The 15,143-nt window shown below is 47.1% G+C and overlaps 1 long non-coding RNA gene across 1 annotated transcript; it reads right to left on the bottom strand.

Moving 5' to 3' along the window:
- Positions 1-13,490: 13,490 nt before the first annotated feature.
- LOC121841221 lies at positions 13,491-14,727 on the bottom strand. Its single transcript, XR_006080252.1, has 3 exons — positions 14,109-14,727; positions 13,869-13,932; positions 13,491-13,706 (listed from the first exon to the last, which is right to left on the bottom strand). It is a non-coding gene; the product is annotated as an uncharacterized LOC121841221 (long non-coding RNA).
- Positions 14,728-15,143: the final 416 nt, after the last annotated feature.

A 15,143-nucleotide genomic window follows, 5' to 3' on the forward strand; every position in this document is an offset into this window, starting at 1 on the left:
CTCCCTACTCCCTAACCCTCCCTACACCCTAACCCCTCCCTACTCCCTAACCCCTCCATACTCCCTAACCCCTCCATACTCCCTAACCCCTCCCTAACCCATCCCTTCTCCCTTACCCCTCCCTACTCCTTAACCCCTCCCTAACCCCTGCCTACTCCCTAACCCCTCCCTAATCCCTAACCTCTCCCTACACCCTAACCCCTGCCCTCCCTAACCCCTCCCTCTCCTTAACCCTATCTACACCCTACCCCTCCTAATCTCTAACCTCTCCCTAATCCCTAACCCCTCCCTACTCCCTTACCCCTCCCTACTCCCTAACCTCTCCCTACTCCCTAACCCCTCCCTACTCCCTAACCCCTCCCTACTCCCTAACCCCTCCATACTCCCTAACCCCTCCCTACTCCCTAAACTCTCCCTACACCCTAACCCCTCCCTACTCCCTAACCCCTCCATACTCCCTAACCCCTCCCTAACCCATCCCTTCTCCCTTACACCTCCCTACTCCTTAACCCCTATCTACACCCTAACCCCTCCCTACTCCCTAACCCCTCCATACTCCCTAACCCCTCCATACTCCCTAACCCCTCCCTACTCCCTAACCTCTCCCTACACCCTAAACTCCCTAACCCCTCCCTACTCCCTAACCCCTCCATACTCCCTAACCCATCCCTTCTCCCTTACCCCTCCCTACTCCTTAACCCCTCCCTACTCCCTAACCCCTGCCTACTCCCTAACCCCTCCCTAATCCCTAACCTCTCCTTACACCCTAACCCCTGCCTACTGCCTAACCCCTCCCTACTCCTTAACCCCTGCCTACTCCCTAACCCCTCCCTAATCCCTAACCTCTCCTTACACCCTAACCCCTGCCCTACTCCCTAACCCTCCCTACTCCTAACCCCTATCCTAACCCCTCCCTAATCTCTAACCTCTCCCTAATCCCTAACCCCTCCCTACTCCCTTACCCCTCCCTACTCCCTAACCTCTCCCTACTCCCTAACCCCTCCCTACTCCCTAACCCCTCCCTACTCCCAAACCTCTCCCTACTCCCTAACCCCTCCCTTCTCCCTAACCCCTCCCTACCTCTCCCTAACCCCTCCCCTTACCCCTCCCTACTCCCTAACCTCTCCCTACTCCATAACCCCTCCCTAACCCCTCCCTACTCCCTACTCCCTAACCTCTCCCTACTCCCCAACCCCTCCCTACTCCCTTCTCCATGAACCCTCCCTACTCCCTAACCTCTTCCTCTTCCCTAACCCCTCCCTAACCCCTCCCTAACCCCTCCCTACTCCCTACTCCCTAACCTCTCCCTATTCCCTAACCCTCCCTACTCCCTAACCCCTCCCTAACCCCTCCCTTCTCCCTTACCCCTCCCTACTCCTTAACCCCTATCTACACCCTAACCCCTCCCTACTCCCTAACCCCTCCCTACTCCCTAAACCCTCCCTACTCCCTTCTCCATGACCCCTCCCTACTCCCTAACCCCTGCCTATTCCCTAACCCCTCCCTAATCCCTAACCTCTTCCTACTCCCTTCTCCATGACCCCTCGCTACTCCCTAACCCCTCCCTACTCCCTAACCTCTTCCTACTCCCTTCTCCCTAACCCCTCCATACTCCCTAACCTCTCCTACTCCCTAACCTCTCCCTACTCCCTTACCCCTCCCTACTCCCTAACCTCTCCCTACTCCCTTACCCCTCCCTACTCCCTAACCCCTCCCTACTCCCTACTCCCTAACCTCTCCCTACTCCCTAACCCCTCCCTACTCCCTAACCTCTCCCTACTCCCTAACCCCTCCCTACTCCCTAACCCCTCCCCAACCCCTCCCTACACCCTAACCCCTCCATACTCCCTAACCTCTCCCTACTCCTTAACCCCTCCCTACTCCCTAACCTCTCCCTTCACCCTAACCCCTCCCTACTCCCTACCCCCTCCCTACTCCCTAACCTCTCCCTACACCCTAACCCCTCCCTACTCCCTAACCTCTCCCTACTCCCTAACTCCTCCCTTCTCCCTTACCCCTCCCTACTCCTTAACCCCTATCTACTCCATAACCCCTCCCTACTCCCTTCTCCATGACCCCTCTCTAATCCCTAACCTCTCCCTAATCCCTAACCCTCCCTACTCCCTTCTCCATGACCCCTCCCTACTCTCTAACCTCTCCCTACTCCCTAACCCCTCCCTACTCCCTTACCCCTCCCTACTCCCTAACCTCTCCCTACTCCCTAACCCCTCCCTACTCCCTAACCCTCCCTACTCCCAAACCTCTCCCTACCCCTAACCCCTCCCTTCTCCCTAACCCCTCCTACCCCTAACCCCTCCCTACTCCCTACTCCCTAACCCCTCCCTACTCCCTAACCCCTAACCCCTCCCTACTCCCTTACCCCTCCCTACTCCCTAACCTCTCCCTACTCCCTAACCCCTCCCTACTCCCTACTCCCTAACCTCTCCCTACTCCCCAACCCCTCCCTACTCCTTCTCCATGACCCCTCCCTACTCCCTAACCTCTTCCTCTCCCTTCTCCCTAACCCCTACCTACTCCCTAACCCCTCCATTCTCCCTAACCTCTCCCTACTCCCTTACCCCTCCCTAACCTCTCCCTACTCCCTACCTAACCCCTCCCTACTCCCTAACCCCTCCCTACTCCCTTACCCCTCCCTACTCCCTACTCCCTAACCTCTCCCTACTCCCTACTCCCTAACCTCTCCCTAACCTCTCCCTACTCCCTTACCCCGCCCTACTCCCTAACCCCTCCCTCTCCCCTAACCCCTCCCTACTCCTAACCTCTCCCTACTCCCTAACCCCTCCCTACTCCCTTACCACTCCCTACTCCATAACCTCTCCCTACTCCCTAACCTCTCCCCTCCCTAACCCCTCCCTACTCCCTTACCCCTCCCTACTCCTACTAACCCCTCCCTACTCCCTACTCCCTAACCCCTCCCTACTCCCTTACCCCTCCCTACTCCCTAACCCCTCCCTACTCCCTTACCCCTCCCCTCCCTTCTCCATGACCCTCCCTACTCCCTAACCCCTCCCTACTCCCTAACCTCCTACTCCCTACTCCCTAACCTCTCCCTACTCCCTCCTCCATGACGCCTCCCTACTCCCTTACCCCTCCCTAACCCCTCCTTCTCCCTAACCCTCCCCTCCCCAACCCCTCCCTTCTCCCTAACCCCTCCCTTCTCCCTAACCCCTCCCTTCTCCCTAACCCCTCCCTTCTCCCTAACCCCTCCCTACTCCCTAACCCCTCCCTCCCCTACCCCTCCCTACTCCCTATCCCCTCCTTCTCCCTAACCCTCCCTACTCCCTAACCCCTCCCTTCTCCCTAACCCCTCCCTACTCCCTAACCACTCCCTACTCCCAAACCTCTCCCTACTCCCTAACCCCTCCCTTCTCCCTAACCCCTCCCTACTCCCTAACCACTCCCTAACCCCTGCCTACTCCCTAGCCCCCCTACTCCCTAACCCCTCCCTACTCCCTAACCCCTCCCTAAGTCCACAGCTCAGTGTTCAACAGCATAGTTCCCTCCAAGATCTGGATTCTGGACCCCCAGACGGGTTGCCCCCAGGTGGGAAACATGCCGCCCCCAAGGTTGTAAACGGGCCGCCTCCCTAGGTGATAAACGTAGGTAACAACACACCTGCCACGCTGATCCTCAACACTGGGGCCCCTCAGGGGTGTGTACTATTTCCCCTCCTGTACTCTCTGTTCACCCATCATGTGTGGCTAAACACTTTTCCAACACCATCATTAAGTTTGCTGACAACAGAACAGTGGTAGCCCTGATCACGGACAACGATAAGACACACCTTGCAGAGTGGTGCCAGGACAATGACCTCTCCCTCAATGTCAGCAAGACAAATGAACAGATCGTGGACTACATGAGGCTGTACAGTAGTGAAGCAGGTCGAGGATCAGCTACAGCTCGGTATTCAACGTACAGCTCGGCATTCAACACCATAGTACCCTCCAAGCTCGTCATCAAGCTCGAGACCCTGGGTCTCGACCCCGCCCTGTGCAACTGGGTTCTGGACTTCCTGACGGGCCGCCCCCAGGTGGTGAGGGTAGGCAACAACATCTCCTCCCCGCTGATCCTCAACACTGGGGCCCCACAAGGGTGCGTTCTGAGCCCTCTCCTGTACTCCCTGTTAACCCACGACTGCGTGGCCATGCACGCCTCCAACTCAATCATCAAGTTTGCGGACGACACAACAGTGGTAGGCTTGATTACCAACAACGACGAGACGGCCTACAGGGAGGAGGTGAGGGCCCTCGGAGTGTGGTGTCAGGAAAATAACCTCACACTCAACGTCAACAAAACTAAGGAGATGATTGTGGACTTCAGGAAACAGCAGAGGGAACACCCCCATCCACATCGATGGAACAGTAGTGGAGAGGGTAGCAAGTTTTAAGTTCCTCGGCATACACATCACAGACAAACTGAATTGGTCCACTCACACAGACAGCATCGTGAGGAAGGCGCAGCAGCGCCTCTTCAACCTCAGGAGGCTGAAGAAATTCGGCTTGTCACCAAAAGCACTCACAAACTTCTACAGATGCACAATCGAGAGCATCCTGGCGGGCTGTATCACCGCCTGGTATGGCAACTGCACCGCCCTCAACCGTAAGGCTCTCCAGAGGGTAGTGAGGTCTGCACAACGCATCACCGGGGGCAAACTACCTGCCCTCCAGGACACCTACACCACCCGATGCTACAGGAAGGCCATAAAGATCATCAAGGACATCAACCACCCGAGCCACTGCCTGTTCACCCCGCTGTCATCCAGAAGGCGAGGTCAGTACAGGTGCATCAAAGCTGGGACCGAGAGACTGAAAAACAGCTTCTATCTCAAGGCCATCAGACTGTTAAACAGCCACCACTAACATTGAGTGGCTACTGCCAACACACTGTCAATGACACTGACTCTACTCCAGCCACTTTAATAATGGGAATTGATGGGAAATGATGTAAATATATCACTAGCCACTTTAAACAATGCTACCTTATATAATGTTACTTACCCTACATTATTCATCTCATATGCATACGTAGATACTGTACTCTATATCATCGACTGCATCCTTATGTAATACATGTATCACTAGCCACTTTAACTATGCCACTTGGTTTACATACTCATCTCATATGTATATACTGTACTCGATATCATCTACTGTATCTTGCCTATGCTGCTCTGTACCATCACTCATTCATATATCCTTATGTACATATTCTTTATCCCCTTACACTGTGTATAAGACAGTAGTTTTTTTGGAATTGTTAGTTAGATTACTTGTTCGTTATTACTGCATTGTCGGAACTAGAAGCACAAGCATTTCGCTACACTCGCATTAACATCTGCTAACCATGTGTATGTGACAAATAAAATTTGATTTGATTTGAGCGTCAAGTTCCTCGGTGTCCACATCACTAAGGATCTTTCATGTTCCAAACACACCTAGACAGTTTTGAACGAGGGCACGACAACACCTTTTCCCCCTTTAGGAGGCTGAAAAGATTTTGCATGAGTCCCCAGATCCTTAACAAGTGGTCACTTTACAAATTACCTTGACTAAGCTGTACCCCCGCACATTGACTCTGTACCGGTACCCCCTGTATATAATCTCCACATTGATTCTGTACTGATACCCCCTGTATATAGCCTCCACATTGACTCTGTACTGGTACCCTCTGTATATAGCCTCCACATGGACTCTGTATATAGCCTCCACATTGACTCTGTACCGGTACCCCCTGTATATAGCCTCCACATGGACTCTGTACCAGTATCCCCTGTATATAGCCTCAACATTGATTCTGTACTGGTACCCCCTGTATATAGCCTCCACATTGACTCAGTACCGGTACCCCCTGTATATAGCCTCCGCATTGACTCTGTACCGGTACCCCCTGCATATAGCCTCCACATTGACTCTGTACCGGTACCCCCTGTATATAGCCTCCACATTGACTCTTTACCGTAACACCCTGTATATAGCCTCCACATTGACTCTTTACCAGTACCCCTGTATATAGCCTCCACATTGACTCTTTACCGTAACACCCTGTATATAGCCTCCACTTTGACTCTTTACCGTAACACCCTGTATATAGCCTCCACATTGACTCTTTACCGTAACACCCTGTATATAGCCTCCACATTGACTCTTTACCGTAACACCCTGTATATAGCCTCCACATTGACTCTTTACCGTAACACCCTGTATATAGCCTCCACATTGACTCTTTACCGTAACACCCTGTATATAGCCTCGTTATTGTTACGTACATTTTCTTGTGTTACTTTTTGACTTGATTTTTGTTCTTTTTTTGTAAATATTTTCATAACTCTATTTCTTGAACTGCGTTGTTGGTTTAAGGGCTTGTAAGTCATTATTTCATGGTGAAGTCTATTCCTGTTGTATTCGGCACATGTGACAAATACATTTTGATTTGATAAGTCGTAGAGGAGTTGGCACTAACTGATAGCATACAGTACATGTACATACATGATTCTACAAACACTACACCTGCAGTCGTAGGTTACATCCTGTGTAAAGTCCAAAGATAGGCTATAAAAGGAGGAGGCTTGATGTTCAGCAACACATTCCCACCTGTAATGTTTTCATGATATCAGTGTTCACAGAGTAGACGAGCGTTGTTCTTCTATTCTTCATTTATTCAGCTTTATTAGCGTTTTTTTGTTCACAAGATTCATATCTTGTTCATTTCAAATTCTTTTTTTAAAATCAATAATTTGAAGTCGATCTTGTAGTCATTTCACTTCACGGTCTTTTCATATGCTATTATGTTTCTTAACTACTCAGCATTTTACTGCACTCTGTCGCTTCGTTCTGTTTGTCAGTGTCAGAATTCATCATAAAAGCTTTGTCTTTAGAAGATTCAAATGTCGATTTTGGAACTCTATTCAAATCCATATTCTTAGGAATCCAAAAAACTGACTGTAAATTTAAAGAAATTAAATGAGTTCCACTTTTTTTTTTTACTTTTATTTAACTAGACAAGTCAGTTAAGATCAAATTCTTTATTACAATGACAGCCTACACCAGCCAAACCCGGACGACGCTGGGCCTACTTTACTACAGGCTCCACCATAAGCTTTACATGACTTTATACCTCGTGGCTTTACCTCAGATTAAATAGTTCATCCAAGTTAATCGCAATGTTTAAAGATCACGGACTGTTCTCTCTTCCCAGGTTGACACATCGTCAGCGAGATGAAGATAGTGATATGGGCTGTGGCTCTAGCCCTAGTGTTGGGTCCGTCTTTAACTTTAGAGTAGACACCGTCTTTTAACCCCTCCTGTCCTGGTGTTGGTGAGGCTCTGGAACTGTCTCGTATGCTGCATTCATGCCATGTCGGAACTCGTTTTCCACTTGGAAAGTAACAGAATAGAAAACTCTATGCAAATAACTTCATTTGAACTTTCAGACTTTCAGAGTTTCCCCTTCCTGCTTTTTACCTTCTGATTCCAGGAATCAACAGCGATTTCTGAAAAAAAAAACAGGGAAATTGGCAATCCTAATCTTTTACCAATGACTCCCTGACCAATATGGCCGACCCATGGCCAATGTACATTCTAGTGTTCCTATAACGTTGCTATAGTTCTATGGTTCTCCTAACCCAGTGATATGGTGCGGTCGTCCCCTAGGTGAAGCACTGGTCTGTCTGCGCTGTGTGCCACCTAAGGCAGGAGGAGACTGCATGGTGACAGTAGAAACATGTCCACCAGAGAAGGACGGTTGTGCGGCCCGCCAACTTCTTCAGAGCACCATGTAAGTACTGAGACTGACCGTGTTCGAAACTGAGGTCATCTGCGTGTCACTAGATGTTAGCCTGCTGAGCTAAAGCCTAAATATTGAAAGCGGACTTGACTAAAGAGTAATGTTGTGCTTATGCATTACTTGAAAAGCAGCATTGGATGTCACACACAGTTCTGTGCCCGTATTCACCAACGGAGTAGAGGTGCAGTTTTATATCATAATACATTATATGGACTGATCCTAGATCAGCACTCCTACTCTGAGATGCTTTATGAATACAGGCCGAGAGCTGTGGATAATGAAGACCTGATCCTAGATCAGCACTGAGCTGTGGATAATGAAGACCTGATCCTAGATCAGTACAGAGCTGTGGATAATGAAGACCTGATCCTAGATCAGCCCAGAGCTGTGGAAAATGAAGACCTGATCCTAGATCAGCCCAGAGCTGTGGATAATGAAGACCTGATCCTACATCAGCCCAGAGCTGTGGATAATGAAGACCTGATCAGCACTGAGCTGTGGATAATGAAGACCTGATCCTAGATCAGCCCAGAGCTGTGGATAATGAAGACCTGATCCTAGATCAGCCCAGAGCTGTGGATAATGAAGACCTGATCCTAGATCAGCCCAGAGCTGTGGATAATGAAGACCTGATCCTAGATCAGCCCAGAGCTGTGGATAATGAAGACCTGATCCTAGATCAGTACAGAGCTGTGGATAATGAAGACCTGATCAGCCCAGAGCTGTGGATAATGAAGACCTGATCAGCACTGAGCTGTGGATAATGAAGACCTGATCCTAGATCAGCCCAGAGCTGTGGATAATGAAGACCTGATCCTAGATCAGCCCAGAGCTGTGGATAATGAAGACCTGATCCTAGATCAGCACTGAGCTGTGGATAATGAAGACCTGATCCTAGATCAGCACTGAGCTGTGGATACTGAAGACCTGATCCTAGATCAGCACTGAGCTGTGGATAATGAAGACCTGATCCTAGATCAGCACTGAGCTGTGGATAATGAAGACCTGATCCTAGATCAGCACTGAGCTGTGAATAATGAAGACCTGATCCTAGATCAGCACTGAGCTGTGGATAATGAAGACCTGATCCTAGATCAGCCCAGAGCTGTGGATAATGAAGACCTGATCCTAGATCAGCACTGAGCTGTGGATAATGAAGACCTGATCCTAGATCAGTACAGAGCTGTGAATAATGAAGACCTGATCCTAGATCAGCACTGAGCTGTGGATAATGAAGACCTGATCAGCACTGAGCTGTGGATAATGAAGACCTGATCCTAGATCAGCACTGAGCTGTGGATAATGAAGGCCTGATCCTAGATCAGCACTGAGCTGTGGATAATGAAGACCTGATCCTAGATCAGCACTGAGCTGTGGATAATGCTTACATCAACATGAAGTGTTGTGACACTGACAAGTGCATCACATTCTAGTCTTTCTGCTGTGTGTCAGCATTGGTTGAATCAACGTGGTTTCCACGTGGAATAAACATTGAATAGACGTTTGTGCCCAGTGGGATCCTACCATCACATCAACATTCTAATTTATCAACAATTATTTGACATGAAATAAACCAAACTTTGAAACGCTTTTGTTGCTTTGAGCTTAAATTTTTGGGTATGCTAAATCTATTTTGTAAAATGATTGAATCTGAATCAAAGATTATCAATCATCATTATTGGAATGATACAACGTACACTCCTGAAATACATCGTAACTGTACACTTTAATGACTACAATGAAAAAAAAAACATTTGTACACCATTTTTAACATTAGAAAATGGGATGTAGATTTTTTTGGGGGGGGTGCTGATGCCAATTACAGATAGGAAAAAATAACATCCGACTGACAACGGGGGGGGTAAGTGAAGTCGAAAAATAAAGAGCTTTGTATTGGAGACAGGAACATCTCTAATGAATCAGAAAACGTGTCTAAAGAGCCAACTCCTGACTTCCACTTCAGTTGAATTTCCACTTAGTCATGCATTGATGTCAATGGGAGACTGAGGCCTAGATTCAATCAGATCAGGCATTAAAACGGCGACAGACGACACCAGCATAGCTGATGTTTTGGAGATGGTGGAACTGAGTTGGAACTGTGAAATCGGTGAGCAGCTGCTCTTACGATCATTGTCACAAAGCCAGAAAGAGTTCAGGAGGAGAAAGTGTTGGCTATAATAGAAATAATGATGCTTAAATCAAAAATTGTTAAAAACAGAATAATGAGGATTTCAATCCTCCTATTGGATGTTTAGATTACATCTCACATTCCAGTGTTCCTAATGGAGGTGTAGATTACATCTCACATTACAGTGTTCCTAATGGAGGTGTAGATTACATCTCACATTCCAGTGTTCCTAATGGAGGTGTAGAATACATCTCACATTCCAGTGTTCCTAATGGAGGTGTAGATTACATCTCACATTCCAGTGTTCCTAATGGAGGTGTAGATTACATCTCACATTCCAGTGTTCCTAATGGAGGTGTAGATTACATCTCACATTCCAGTGTTCCTAACGGAGGTGTAGATTACATCTCACATTCCAGTGTTCCTAACGGAGGTGTAGATTACATCTCACATTCCAGTGTTCCTATTGGAGGTGTAGATTACATCTCACATTCCAGTGTTCCTAATGGAGGTGTAGATTACATCTCACATTCCAGTGTTCCTAATGGAGGTGTAGATTACATCTCACATTCCAGTGTTCCTATTTGCCAACAAGGCTGCGTTGGAATTTCTCTTAATGTGACTACATTCAGCCAAAAGCAAGCTAGGTAATGCTACAGTGCCTTGCGAAAGTATTCGGCCCCCTTGAACTTTGCGACCTTTTGCCAAATTTCAGGCTTCAAACATAAAGATATAAAACTGTATTTTTTGTGAAGAATCAACAACAAGTGGGACACAATCATGAAGTGGAACGACATTTATTGGATATTTCAAACTTTTTTAACAAATCAAAAACTGAAAAATTGGGCGTGCAAAATTATTCAGCCCCTTTACTTTCAGTGCAGCAAACTCTCTCCAGAAGTTCAGTGAGGATCTCTGAATGATCCAATGTTGACCTAAATGACTAATGATGATAAATACAATCCACCTGTGAGTAATCAAGTCTCCGTATAAATGCACCTGCACTGTGATAGTCTCAGAGGTCCGTTAAAAGCGCAGAGAGCATCATAAAGAACAAGGAACACACCAGGCAGGTCCGAGATACTGTTGTGAAGAAGTTTAAAGCCGTATTTGGATACAAAAAGATTTCCCAAGCTTTAAACATCCCAAGGAGCACTGTGCAAGCGATAATATTGAAATGGAAGGAGTATCAGACCACTGCAAATCTACCAAGACCTGGCCGTCCCTCTAAACTTTCAGCTCATACAAGGAGAAGACTGATCAGAGATGCAGCCAAGAGGCCCATGATCACTCTGGATGAACTGCAGAGATCTACAGCTGAGGTGGGAGACTCTGTCCATAGGACAACAATCAGTCATATATTGCACAAATCTGGCCTTTATGGAAGAGTGGCAAGAAGAAAGCCATTTCTTAAAGATATCCATAAAAAGTGTTGTTTAAAGTTTGCCACAAGCCACCTGGGAGACACACCAAACATGTGGAAGAAGGTGCTCTGGTCAGATGAAACCAAAATTGAACTTTTTGGCAACAATGCAAAACGTTATGTTTGGCGTAAAAGCAACACAGCTCATCACCCCGAACACATCATCCCCAATGTCAAACATGGTGGTGGCAGCATCATGGTTTGGGCCTGCTTTTCTTCAGCAGGGACAGGGAAGATGGTTAAAATTGATGGGAAGATGGATGGAGCCAAATACAGGACCATTCTGGAAGAAAACCTGATGGAGTCTGCAAAAGACCTGAGACTGGGACGGAGATTTGTCTTCCAACAAGACAATGATCCAAAACATAAAGCAAAATCTACAATGGAATGGTTCAAAAATAAACATATCCAGGTGTTAGAATGGCCAAGTCAAAGTCCAGACCTGAATCCAATCGAGAATCTGTGGAAAGAACTGAAAACTGCTGTTCACAAATGCTCTCCATCCAACCTCACTGAGCTCGAGCTGTTTTGCAAGGAGGAATGGGAAAACATTTCAGTCTCTCGATGTGCAAAACTGATAGAGACATACCCCAAGCGACTTACAGCTGTAATCACAGCAAAAGGTGGCGCTACAAAGTATTAACTTAAGGGGGCTGAATAATTTTGCACGCCCAATTTTTCAGTTTTTGATTTGTTAAAAAAGTTGGAAATATCCAATAAATGTCGTTCCACTTCATGATTGTGTCCCACTTGTTGTTGATTCTTCACAAAAAAATACAGTTTTATATCTTTATGTTTGAAGCCTGAAATGTGGCAAAAGGTCGCAAAGTTCAAGGGGGCCGAATACTTTCGCAAGGCACTGTACATATCAACCAGAGGAGGCTGGTGGGAGAAGCTATAGGAAGACAGGCTTATTGTTGTCTCAAGTGGAATGGAATCAATGGAATGGAGTCAAACACGTGGTTTCCATATGTTTGATGTGTTTGATACCGTTCCATTGATTCCACTCCAGCCATTACAATGAGCCTGTCCTCCTATAGCTCCTCCCACCAGCCTCCACTGGTATCAACAGCCATTGTCAGCCAACCTATTAAGGGTTGGAAGCTATGGTGAGCTTCGATTGGTCACTTACGTCACAATATCGTGGAGGATTTGAATAAAGTTCACCTTTCCCCAACTTTAGTCCCGCCTCGTTCAGCTCCCTTTCCCATACTCGGTCCCTCTCCGCTTCTCCTGCTGTCCTTCCATTGAAAGTGAATTGCTTCTGATGTTTCACCGTGCGATTCCACTTCCTAGTATAAACAGGCCATTAACTGAAGATGATGTGGGTGATGAAACTGAAACCATTGATTTCCAATTGGAAGAGAAGCAAAGTGGGCGTGGGGACCGTTGAGTGGTGCGAGCATGGGAGAGGGCCGGACCAATGAACTTTATGCAAATACTCTGCAACGTCGCTGGACGCTTGACCAATCGAAGGTCACTATAGCTTCCAGACTCTACTGGAGTCTAGCCTGGTGAGGACTCCTAGTTAAAATGTACAGCTAGGTGTAATGACGAAAGGTGATTGTGAATTTGACAGCTCTAACGCAGTTTCACCAACAAGGTCAAAACGTCAGGTATTCGGACGTCGACTGAAGTGGATCAGATTGAATCGGGCTCTAAGTGAAAGTTTGACTTTAAGGAAGTTGGGATTGAACAATTGAAACATTTCCTGTAAGAATCAGTGGTGTGACAATGACAATAACAACGGAAGAAAGCTGTGTAAGGAGAAAGTAATCACTGATGAAATAAAAAATAAAAACCTATTTCAATACAAGAAAATGTTTGTCTTCATGTCCTGTCTCATATGAGGAGGTTCAATGTCAAATCAAATCACATGAATTTATCTATGAACTCACATAGTCACCTTCCACCATGAGACCAGAATGGAACCTGTGCAGGAGCCCTCCTGTAGGTTTTAATGCTAACCCTCCTGTAGGTTTTAATGCTAACCCTCCTGTAGGTTTTAATGCTAACCCTCCTGTAGGTTTTAATGCTAACCCTCCTGTAGGTTTTAATGCTAACCCTCCTGTAGGTTTTAATGCTAACCCTCCTGTAGGTTTTAATGCTAACCCTCCTGTAGGTTTTAATGCTAACCCTCCTTAATGCTAACCCTCCTGTAGGTTTTAATGCCAACCCTCCTGTAGGTTTTAATGCTAACCCTCCTGTAGGTTTTAATGCTAACCCTCCTGTAGGTTTTAATGCTAACCCTCCTGTAGGTTTTAATGCTAACCCTCCTTTAGGTTTTAATGCCAACCCTCCTTAATGCTAACCCTCCAGTAGGTTTTAATGCTAACCCTCCTTAATGCCAACCTTCCTGTAGGTTTTAATGCTAACCCTCCTGTAGGTTTTAATGCTAACCCTCCTGTAGGTTTTAATGCCTGTAGGTTTTAACCTTCCTGTAGGTTTTAATGCTAACCCTCCTTAATGCTAACCCTCCTGTAGGTTTTAATGCTAACCCTCCTTAATGCCAACCCTCCTGTAGGTTTTAATGCCAATCCTCCTGTAGGTTTTAATGCCAACCCTCCTTAATGCTAACCTTCCTGTAGGTTTTAATGCTAACCCTCCTGTAGGTTTTAATGCCAACCCTCCTTAATGCTAACCTTCCTGTAGGTTTTAATGCCAGCCCTCCTGTAGGTTTTAATACTAGTCCTCCTGTAGGTTTTAATGACAACCCTCCTGTAGGTTTTAATGCCAACCCTCCTTAATGCTAACCCTCCTGTAGGTTTTAATGCTAATCCTCCTGTAGGTTTTAATGCCAATCCTCCTGTAGGTTTTAATGCTAATCCTCCTGTAGGTTTTAATGCTAACCCTCCTGTAGGTTTTAATGCTAACCTTCCTCTAGGTTTTAATGCTAAGCCTCCTGTAGATTTTAATGCCAACCCTCCTTAATGCTAACCCTCCTGTAGGTTTTAATGCTAACCCTCCTGTAGGTTTTAATGCCAACCCTCCTGTAGGTTTAAATGCTAACCCTCCTGTAGGTTTTAATGCTAACCTTCCTCTAGGTTTTAATGCTAACCCTCCTGTAGGTTTTAATGCCAACCTTCCTGTAGGTTTTAATGCTAACCCTCCTGTAGGTTTTAATGCTAACCCTCCTTAATGCTAACCCTCCTGCAGGTTTTAATGCTAACCCTCCTGTAGGTTTTGGCTCTAACCCCAGTTGTAACTAACCTGATTCAGCTCATCAACCAGCTAATTATTGGAATCAGAACCGCTAGATTATGGTTGGAGTTAAAACCTAACGGAGGGTATCGCTCCAGGAACAGGGTTGGAGTTAAAACCTACAGTAGGGTAGCGCTCCAGGATCAGGGTTGGAGTTAAAACCTAACAGAGGGTGGCGCTCCAGGAACAGGGTTGGAGTTAAAACCTAACGGAGGGTGGCGCTCCAGGAACAGGGTTGGAGTTAAAACCTAACGGAGGGTGGCGCTCCAGGAACAGGGTTGGAGTTAAAACCTACAGGAGGGTCTCTCTCCAGGAACAGGGTTGGACTTAAAACCTACAGGAGGATAGCTCTCCAGGAACAGGGTTGGAGTTAAAACCTACAGGAGGGTCTCTCTCCAGGAACAGGGTTGGAGTTAAAACCTACAGGAGGGTCTCTCTCCAGGAACAGGGTTGGAGTTAAAACCTACAGGAGCGTGGCCCTCCAGGAACAGGGTTGGAGAGACTGTTCTTGGAGCTAGTGGTAATTTCTTGCCAGGGCCTCAGTTTTGCATCAGGGCTGAGGTCAAAACAGTTGAGAGGTGGATTGTG

Source organism: Oncorhynchus tshawytscha, linkage group LG28 (assembly GCF_018296145.1).
Source record: "Oncorhynchus tshawytscha isolate Ot180627B linkage group LG28, Otsh_v2.0, whole genome shotgun sequence".
Lineage (NCBI taxonomy): Eukaryota > Metazoa > Chordata > Actinopteri > Salmoniformes > Salmonidae > Oncorhynchus > Oncorhynchus tshawytscha.